This window comes from Haliotis rufescens, unplaced genomic scaffold (assembly GCF_023055435.1).
Source record: "Haliotis rufescens isolate VD_foot unplaced genomic scaffold, xgHalRufe1.0.p SCAF_4, whole genome shotgun sequence".
NCBI classification, from domain to species: Eukaryota; Metazoa; Mollusca; class Gastropoda; order Lepetellida; family Haliotidae; genus Haliotis; species Haliotis rufescens.
The window spans coordinates 13,910,920-13,923,325 of record NW_025964112.1 but is presented as its reverse complement, the minus strand read 5'-3'; the positions used below and the strand labels follow the sequence as shown (position 1 = coordinate 13,923,325).

The 12,406-nt window shown below is 36.7% G+C and overlaps 1 protein-coding gene across 2 annotated transcripts in view; it reads right to left on the bottom strand.

The window, feature by feature from the left end:
- Positions 1–12,406, bottom strand: part of LOC124140489 (dipeptidyl peptidase 4-like) — a 544,190-nt gene that overhangs the window by 386,882 nt on the left and 144,902 nt on the right. Inside the window, exon 1 of one of the 2 annotated variants that reach the window (XM_048382358.1) lies at positions 3,965–4,231. The exons of the other annotated variant lie outside the window; for it this stretch is intronic. The gene's annotated coding sequence lies outside the window, so the exon portion shown is untranslated. Of the gene's footprint in view, positions 1–3,964; positions 4,232–12,406 lie in introns of those variants that run through there. 2 annotated transcript variants of the gene reach the window in all.

Genomic DNA, 12,406 nt, shown 5'->3' with positions numbered 1-12,406 from the left:
CTTTTATATCAATCTGATAAAATTATTGTTTAAAATATTGTTTAGGTCTTCCATCTTTTCTACATTTTGTGAAGTTACTCTTGATTTTTGTCAATCGCTTGGGTTTCAATTTGTTCAATTTCATGGTAAGTGAAATCAAACTGAAACAATCCATAATGTCAAAAGAACCTTCCTGTTTAATATTATCCTTAAAGAAATCTCAATTCAGATAAAAGAAATTGAAATGTCTTCCTTAAATTTAACACTCTCCTTACCTACTCATATCACTATGGTTAAAAGAGGCACATTTACTTACTGTTAAATTGCTCATATTTATATTTCAACTGTGCTAGACAACTTCAAGTAACATACGTCCTCAGTTGAAAAAATAGCTTCATAGTTTGGTAAATCATTTTTGAAACAAACACGAACGAAATGCATTCAAACGAACTTACAGGCCAAATGTTATCTTGAAAAAAATCCCACTTGATATAAAATGAATTGAATAAACTATAAAATGTCAAAGTTACTTCATCATGTACACCAGAATCAATTGAGAGTATGTTCATCTCATTAACAAAATTGGGTTTGAACTCAAATTATAAGCCTTAAGACAAACATAATTCATTTCAAAATAAGATATCATTTAATAATGCTGCTTCCTTACTTCATACAAGAACAGAGAACAATCATGTTCAGTGTGGCAACATGTCTTATGATTTGCATAACATTAACATTGTGCTTGTAGTAACTACTTTTAATCATTCTTGCAAAAAATACATTCTTTAATAAAATGAAAACATTTTGCATTGTTAGTGTGAAATCCTGTATTTATGTGATCATTTTCTTCAAATTGTGTCAAGGAAAATAACTAATTTTAAGATATATCTTCATATGATTCATGTATCAAATCACCTCATGATTTATTTCTATTCTCCAATTATGAAAGTCTGATTTTGCTTCAATTGATATATTTATATGTCAGCGTTGCATTGGCATAATCTTTGACTCAGTTGAACTGTCATTTCATTCATTCACAGTGCTGCTCTCCAACATATATCAATAAGTTATGTTGCGTATAAACTGAACACTAAATTAATCAATATAATACGAAGCATCTATATTAAACATTAACATACATTCCACTTTTTGATAGCTGGCAAAAAAATATAATGGTTAGTATTTTTTATTTGAAATCGTTAACAGAATTTTGGTCAGATTCCACAAATAGTTTTGTAATAAGAGCCCAACCTCGAAAACAAATATCACCGATTCTACATAATCAAGACTTAGCCACAATAGATATAGATTATAACAGTCAGGTCCCTTAATGATTAAGTTACATGGAAGAAACACAACTCGTGTTTGCAAGCTGCCAGCACCATCTGGCTAGGAGACGTCAGAGTCTATGTTCGATTCTTAAATGGTTCATCAATATTTACCCCCAATCCCATATCACTGAAATAGGCCCCAAAACATCTTCATGTGACAAATGAATTCAGACGAAACCCTCGAGACTTTGTTGTTCCTGTTTTTTTAGAAAACTTTATCAGTGATATCAATGAGAAACGTTTTCCAACACGTGTTTCCCAAATTGAATTTGATTGAAACTCTCACACGACTCTGTACAGCACTTGAGATCAAGTTTAAATTTGGGAATAGTGGAACAGCCAGACGGTTCCCAGACATCCATTACTGGAAGTTTCACAAGCTCATATACCACACCTGTATTCCAACTGAAGTATTTTGGTTTGATGTTTTTAAAAAGTGCTTGTAGGAGTCCTTTATGTTTTCCCAGATATCTCAGTTTAAAATACAATTCTATAGTACCTGAAGGTTTGATAAAATGATAATTTAACAATAATATCATCTTAGTGCACACACAAAACATACTAGTTGGCTTGAGGCATAATGTGTTATATTCATATTACTTCTATTTTCATCCATACTAAACTAAGCAGGAAACATGGCCGCCCTGTAATAGACTTAAGCTGTTTGGGTGTTTATAGATTGTTTTTCCAGTGTTAAAAAGTTATTGTATTTAATAATACAATCATAAAATATATTGAAGACATGAAACTTCGTGGATGACAATTCACTTTTCAAATATCAATCTTCTGAGTACTACCATTTTGCCTTCATCAGGTGAATGACAGAAAACTGACAATGCAACTTCTTTGATTGCCGTCACTGACCTTGCTGATCCCTGTCTGATATGTAAAAATCCTTTTATTGATCCCACCCTGTGCATGTGTATGACATGTAACTCATTACTTATCTAAATCAATACTCATTTAGGTGACAAATAGAATTTGGCAAGACACTGCTCCCCTCTCTCCATATTTCAAGACTCATACAAGGCAACTCTGCACCCTTCCTCTCAAACTGACAGCACATGATAGACATCATAATGCACACACCAGTCTACACCAACACCCTTCAATACACACACCAGACAACAATCCCCCTGCCCCCCCCCCCCCCCCTCTGCCAAATACCCACACAAAACACAATCCCTATTCCTTCAATTTACTTACCAGTCAGTCAAAACCACCCATCCTCAGACACAGACACACAAGCACATGCGCACACACACACACACACACACAGCCCACCCTCACCTACACCCATACCCACATGCACGCACAGTCCCAAAGTGTGACAGATGTACTAAAATTATATCATATATAAAATAATATTAAAACACTGCATCAACAATAGATTTACTCATTTACCTGATGAAGGTGCAAGCAGTGGGCTCAAAATATTGTTGAAAAATAAAATGAATTTGTCAAACAAATATCAATCATTTCATTTTTTTAAACTACTTCAAACAACATTAAAGCGCATTAGACATTGGAACTTGAAATGTGAACAATGATGCAGAAAATAAAGCCAGCTATATGTTTATTTAAAATATCCACTAAGTATCATCGTTAGGGAAATTTTGTGTACACCATATTCTCAAAATAGACCAACATTTTCATATAGATCCAGACACATAAAAAACGCTCCCTGTCCCTGATTTACAAAATATCAAAAGGCCAGCTCTGAATTATGCAAGTCAAGTTTTTGTACAGCAAGTCATCCATCACTATTACATGAGAGTGAATATAACTGCTCTATTTTTCAAATCAATAAATTAATAAATTGTCCAATATACTTAAACGAAACCCGCACATCAATTACCCCCTGTAGTTGATCAATGAATGCGAAAAGACTCATTACGAAAATCTAAACTATCAACAATGTGTACAATTGTATGAATTTTCTGGAAAACAATAAATCTGTTTGGAACTCAAACACCATACCTTATGTACATTGTCCTGTATAATAATTGAGTGATCAAATGCATTTCAATTCATCTAATGCTAAAACAATAAACATGATTTTTCATCATTATCAAATTAATCCTGGAAAAATGGTCAAAATATAAATTTAGGCATTCATTTAATCTTAAAGTTGTTTTGTGTTTCATATTGTAGTTACCTGGTAATTAATCCAAGACAATTTTGCGACAATACGTACATATCTTGCCTCAGTTATTATTACAGATATTATTCAGTGCTGAATTAAATACATTGAACTGATATTATAAATGAAACAAACACCACCGTAAATTAATTTACAATATCACATATTATTAATCAAGTAAAATCTCACACAGCAAAATCAAAATTTAAAGTAAGGGTTTTCATACTTTTTTTCACTTCATCATCATTTTTAACTACTGCATACACACCCATTGAAGAATGGTCTTAAAATCGATGATGAAATATAGTATTAATATTTAATTACCAATTAGCTTACAAATTAACAAATTTTTACAATTTTTCACTTGGTTATAGAAATGTTTGAAATCATATACAGATTACTCTATCAACCACTGGCTATACCCAGTGCGCATATATCAACAAGTGTATGATCATAACACACAATCCTACATAGCAGTGACATTCTGTTTATTTTTTCTCTGATTACTTACAGTGCATCACAACTGTTACATAACAGTCTTCTCTAACTGATCAGTGTAGTGCTAGTTTATCCTATCTTTGTCTAATAATCCAACACCATCACATTGTGCACGACATGTCGTCTGAGGAGCCGTGACTACCACCCAGCTGAAATAAAGCACACGATCACTATTGGGAAAATGATCCTCTCAGCATCCACACAATGACGACACCAACAATGAACACTACATCCTCAATTAGCAGCAACATCCTCCTCCATGCTAGAAAATCCTAGAATCACAAATCTCCCTCACCCAGGAATACAACGTGAAATAATCACGAAGAATGTATCCCTGTCGTGGCTGCGTCGCTGGTAGAACGTACCAGCAATAGTGCAAATAGCTCACACTGGTTGAGGGTATCACTTTCTGCGTCGTCCCAGGAAGATAGCTTTTAAAAAATCTAACTTGGCACTTTCTACTCCCTTTCTTCATTGAGAGTCAAATGAGTGGAATATTGAGAAGGATCATTGGAAAGTGACATGTTAAAAAAAATGTTAATTGCTCATTGATAATAATTCAATCGTATTATTGTGTCAAGTCAGGATGCAATCCCTAGCTTATACAGATTAACCCTTTAGCTTCTTTACAGGTAGTTGAAAGGCAAAAAATATGTCCGGAAAATAATTCTTTTTGGAATAATATAAATATAAATTATCACTGTTGAACCGGTTACATTTACGCTTGAAATAGATTGTGTCTAGCTCTATTTACCAGGGTATTCCGGTTCAGTCCATGGTGTTATGATTTGGTATCATGTTTAATATAAAAGGGAATAGGATTGATGTTTGAATGTAAATGTATTATTTTGTGATTTACATAAAGAAATAACAAAGCCTTTCAAAACAGGAAAATCATTAGGATTATAACTGGAGTATAATTATGTTCTTCCTGATAAAATTTATCAACTCATCATCTCATCAGTATTATTGTTAAAATCCTTACGATCATCACCAATATGGCCAGAAACTGTGTCATTCCCAATATGTTGTGACCAATATTATTGTTATTATCTTCATCGACACTATTGTCATCATTATCACAAGTTACAACATCATCATCAATATAATTGATATTCATACCATCACAAATATTATGAACATTAACATACTAGTAACCATCAATATTAGGTGAGGTGAAATAGGGTTTAATGTTGCGTCCAAGATTATTGCACTTATATAGCGACGTGCATGCATGTGTATGTGTGTGTGTGTGTGTGTGTGTGTGGCTGCTTGTACTAGTCCGGACTGATGCCGATTTATAGTGCTAGCACACTGAGATACCATGCCGCAGTTTAACATGAATACCCCACTCAGATACAGTATACTGACTCCCAGGCGACCAGTCCTTGTTTGAGCCCCTTAATGCCGAGCGCCAGACAGGGTAACAACAAGTACCATCTTTTAATGTCTTTTGGTATGACGCGGTCGGGGATCGAACCCCCCGACCTTCAGCTCTCCGGGCGGACGCTCTACCATTAGACCACAGAGGCGGTCTTCCATCAATATTAAGATTAAGAATATCATTATAAATATCATCATCAAGTTTGTTTGTTTGTTTATTGTTTAAAGCCACACTCAGCAATATTCCAGCTATATGATGGCGGTCTGTAAATAATCGAGTCTGGACTAGACAATCCAGTGATTGACATCATGAGCATCGATCCACGCAATTGGGATCTATGACATGCATCAACCAAGTCAGCTAGCCTGACCACCTGATTCTGTTAGTCGCCTTTTACGACAAGCATAGACGCCTTTTACAACAAGCATAGGCACCTTTTACGGCAAGCATGGGTTCATCATCAGGACATTCAGTTACATCATTATCAAACTTTTCAGTAACAGAAATACAGTATCATCACTGTGATCAGCATGACTCTTATCACCAATACCATCTCATTATAATCAGCCTCAATATGATAACAATAATGAGGTCAAAAGCAATCGGTGAGTTATTATGTGAGTTATATTGTGAATCCATACAGAAACAAACACACATCTCACATTTGCATTAAAAATAATACCGGCAATAAACATCAATATCCACCCCAACCTCAATTTTTGTACAGAGTTGCATCCCTTAGGTGTGCCAGACACCCATGATCCTGGTTTTGAATCCCAAATTTGCCCTGGTTTCTTAGTTTGTTAGTACCATATCATGGGTTTTGCCAAAGTGCCAAAAGACTGAGATCATCATCATCATCATCATCATCATCATCATCATTAATACCATCACCATTCCTTATATATTCACCATCAATGATATCACAACCATCATTAATATCATCACCATCTTCACCATCACCATCTTCACCATCATCATCTTCATCATCATCATCACCATCACCATCTTCACCATCATCATCATCATCATCATCATCATCATCATCATCATCATCGTTAATACCATCACCATTATTTATATCATCACCATCAATGATATCACAACCATCATTAATATCATCATTATCTTCACCATCATCATATCATCACCATCATAATAATATTCATGTGCATATTTATAATACACCATTCCACACCCTAAAGCATGCTCAAAGCACTACATTATTACCCTGGTCAATAGATCAGTGTGCACTCAATTTACATTCTCAACTCCCTGGGGAATGTACAACACAAGCTGTCTTGAAGGTTAGAAGCTGCTAGAAGGTTGACAGTCACATTGCCATCTCATCCAACCAGGTACCCATTCACTGCTAGGTACACAGAGGCATATTTCAAACAAATTCACTTGCCAAAGGAGACATGACCATTATTAATATCATCACTATTATGAATAATATTATCATATAATACTGTTCAAAGCAGCTTCAAACCTAACTCACTCATGCATTCAATATCATCCCCAACAACAATACCTTTACAATAACAATATCCTCCCCCCCTCCTCCTACTCCTCCTCCTCCTCCTCCTCCTCCTCCTCCTCCTCATCATCATCATCATCATCATCATTTCTTTCATCCTTGTATCATTTCCAATGTCGCCATCTGCAATATCAGCACCACCAATCCAGTCAAGACTATCTCCATCATATTGATATCATAAAAGGATGAAGCAAACGCATGAAGATCCGGGTCTTCAGCAGCCCATGCTTGTCCCAAGAGGCGACTTACGGGAGTGGTTGATCAAGATTGTGACTTGGTTGATGCATGCCATTGTATACCAATTGTGTATATCGATGCTCATGATGTCAATCACTGCATTGCTTGGTCCAGAATTGATTATTTAAAGACCACTGTCATATAGCTGGAATATTGCTGAGTGTGGTGTTAAACAACAAACAAAGGATCAAGTAACCATCTGAAGAAAGATTGAGCCATAGCACCTGTAAGGAACAGACATGGAGGGTTTTTCAGGGATCACATTCTGACCCAGGCCTCCACCAATGTGAAGTAATGTCACACTGACATCCTCATCATTATTGTCACCATCACCACCCTATTGGAGAGCGGAAGGTCGGGGGTTTGATTCCCGGCTGCGTCATACCAAAAGACCCTTAAAGGTGGTACTTGTTATTACCCTGCCTAGCATTCAGCATTAAGGGGCTTAATCAAGGATTTTTGGGCTCGAAATATGCATGAACATCCCAATATAAGAGCAATAATCTTGAAGGCGACACCAAACCCCATTTCACCTCACTTCACCTCACCTGATCTCACCATCATAATTGTCACCATCACCATCACCATCATTATTGCCACCATCACCATCATTATTGCCACCATCACCATCATCATTGCCACCATCACCATCATCATTGCCACGATCACCATCATCAACATCATCATAGCCACCACTATCATCATCATTATTGCCACCAACACCATCATCATTGCCACCATCACCATCACCAGCATCATCATCACCATCATTATTGTCACCATCACCATCATTATTGTCATCATCACCATCATCATCATTATTGCCACCAACACCATCATCATCATTATTGTCACCATCACCATCATCATCATTATTGTCACCATCACCATCATCATCATCATCATTGCCACCATCACCATCATCATTGCCACCATCACCATCATCATCATTATTGTCACCATCACCATCATCATCATTATTGTCACCATCACCATCATCATCATCATCATCATCATCATTGTCACCATCACCATCACCATCACCACCATCACCATCATTATTGTCACCATCATCATCACCATCACCACCACCATCACCATCATTATTGTCACCATCATCATCATCATCATTATTGTCACCATCACCATCACCATCATTTTTGTCACCATCACCATCACCATCACCATCATTATTAACACCATCACCATCATTATTGTCACCCTCACCATTATTATTGTCACCATCACCATCACCATCATCATCATCACCATTATTGTCACCATCACCATCACCATCACCACCACCATCACCATCATTATTGTCACCATCATCATCATCATCATTATTGTCACCATCACCATCACCACCATCACCATCATTATTGTCACCATCACCATCACCATCATTATTAACACCATCACCATCATTATTAACACCATCACCATCATCACCATCTGCATCATTATTAACACCATCACCATCATCATCATCATTGTCACCATCACCACCATCACCATCATTATTGTCACCATCACCATCACCATCATTATTGTCACCATCACCATCACCATCATTATTAACACCATCACCATCATTATTGTCACCATCACCATCACCATCATTATTAACACCATCACCATCATTATTAACACCATCACCATCACCATCATTATTAACACCATCACCATCATTATTGTCACCATCACCATCACCATCACCATCACCACCATCACCATCATTATTGTCACCATCATCATCACCATCACCACCACCATCACCATCATTATTGTCACCATCATCATCATCATCATTATTGTCACCATCACCATCACCATCATTTTTGTCACCATCACCATCACCATCACCATCATTATTAACACCATCACCATCATTATTGTCACCCTCACCATTATTATTGTCACCATCACCATCACCATCATCATCATCACCATTATTGTCACCATCACCATCACCATCACCACCACCATCACCATCATTATTGTCACCATCATCATCATCATCATTATTGTCACCATCACCATCACCACCATCACCATCATTATTGTCACCATCACCATCACCATCATTATTAACACCATCACCATCATTATTAACACCATCAACATCATCACCATCACCATCATTATTGTCACCATCACCATCATCACCATCTACATCATTATTAACACCATCACCACCATCACCATCATGATTGCCACCACACCATCATTATTAACACCATCACCATCATTATTAACACCATCACCATCATCACCATCTGCATCATTATTAACACCATCACCATCATCACCATCTGCATCATTATTAACACCATCACCATCATCAACATCATTGTCACCATCACCACCATCACCATCACCATCATCACCATCACCACCATCATTATTGTCACCATCACCATCATTATTGTCACCATCACCATCATCACCATCACCATCATTATTAACACCATCATCATCATCATTGCCACCATCATCATTGCCATCATCATCATCATCATCATCGTCACCATCACCATCATTATTGTCACCATCACCATCACCATCATTATTGTCACCATCACCATCACCACCATCATCATCATCATTGCCACCATCATCATCATAATCATTGCCACCATCATCGTTGCCATCATCATCACCATCATTATTGCCACCATCACCATCATTATTAACACCATCACCATCATTATTGCCACCATCATCATTGCCATCATCATCACCATCATTATTGCCACCATCACCATCATTATTAACACCATCACCATCATCATTGCCATCATCATTATTGTCACCATCACCATCATCATCATCATCATCATTATTGCCATCATCACCATCATTATTAACACCATCACCATCATCATTGCCATCATCATTATTGTCACCATCACCATCATCATCATCATCATCATTATTGCCATCATCACCATCATTATTAACACCATCATCATCATCATTGCCACCATCATCATCATCATCATTATTGCCACCATCACCATCATTATTAACACCATCACCATCATCATTGCCATCATCATTATTGTCACCATCACCATCATCATCATCATCATCATTATTGCCATCATCACCATCATTATTAACACCATCATCATCATCATTGCCACCATCATCATCATCATCATTATTGCCACCATCACCATCATTATTAACACCATCACCATCATCATTGCCATCATCATTATTGTCACCATCACATCATCATCATTGCCACCATCATCATCATTATTGCCATCATCACCATCATCATTGCCACCATCATCATCATTATTGCCACCATCACCATCATTATTAACACCATCACCATCATCATTGCCATCATCATTATTGTCACCATCATCATCATCATTGCCACCATCATCATCATTATTGTCACCATCACCATCATTATTAACACCATCACCATCATCATTGCCATCATCATTATTGTCACCATCATCATCATCATTGCCACCATCATCATCATTATTGCCATCATCACCATCATTATTAACACCATCACCATCATCATTGCCATCATCATTATTGTCACCATCACCATCATCATTGCCATCATCATTATTGTCACCATCACATCATCATCATCATCATTATTGCCATCATCACCATCATTATTAACACCATCATCATCATCATTGTCACCATCATCATCATCATCATCATCACCATCATCATCATCATTGCCACCATCATCATCATTATTGCCACCATCATCATCATTATTGCCACCATCACCATCATCATTGCCACCATCATTATTGTCACCATCACCATCATCATCATCATCATTATTCCCATCATCACCATCATTATTAACACCACCATCATCATCATTGCCACCATCATCATCATCATTGCCACCATCATCATTGCTATCATCACCATCATTATTGCCACCATCACCATCATTATTGTCACCATCACCATCATCATTATTGCCACCATCACCATCATCATTGTCACCATCACCATCATCATTGCCATCATCATTATTGCCACCATCACCATCATTATTAACACCATCACCATCATTATTAACACCATCACCATCATTATTGTCACCATCACCATCATCATTGCCATCATCATTATTGCCACCATCACCATCATTATTAACACCATCATCATCATCATTGCCATCATCATTGCCATCATCATTATTGCCACCATCACCATCATTATTAACACCATCACCATCATTATTGTCACCATCATCATCATCATTGCCACCATCATCATTGCCATCATCATCACCATCATTATTGCCATCATCATCATCATTATTTCCACCATCATCATCAACATATTTAATGTTATCACCAAGGATTTCAACTTCCCAATAAATACCCAAAAATCATGAACACAATGTTCAACAAAATCATCATCCCCATGCAGATCACTTTCATCACAGTTATATGTCATCATCACCACCACAAGGTAAAGGCACCAGCACTGTATGCTGTTTGCTCAGGAATTAGATAAATGTATTCTCTCATACATACATGAGTATTCAATGTTCAATGATGTCAAACTGCTAATTCGTCATCAAAATGACTATTTAAGTACAAGCACCACAAAATGATCTGTTTCAAAATTGACAAAGACAGCTCAGTCTGGACATGTATGTCAGTGATCTAATAATAGAAAATGGAAACACAAAGCATAAACATATATTGAAATGAAAATATACTATAAAAAACTATTTTTGCTAAAGTTTGGTTATATCCTGAAATGTTTACATGCATGAACGCACCCAACAAAGACTAGCCAGTAAACATCCTAATGTATATGACATTTTGTTATTGATTTGATATCTCAGCAATGAGATCCTGCCCACAGCTGCCCAATACACCTGATTAATTTGATATTCAGCAAAAGAATGGAACTATTTTAATCTGTCTTGAAATAAAGGTGTAATGCACCATATTTCTCCTGCTAATACAGTTGATGGATTCAGTTTTGGAAGTTAAACATGGATTTACCATCAAGTTACCTGATCCGAAAAAGCAAATTTTCTTTTAACTTCTTTAATATTGAACACAATCTTTGGGTGGTACAGAATTGACTGTGTCAACTTCAACTCTTACAGGTCAACATACAATATACAACTACATACAAAAACAGTTTGTTCTACTACTACTACTACTACTACTACTACTACTACTATCACTGCTTCTACTACTACTACTACTACTACTACTACTACTACTACTACCACCACCACCACCACTACAATTACTACCCCTGCGCTG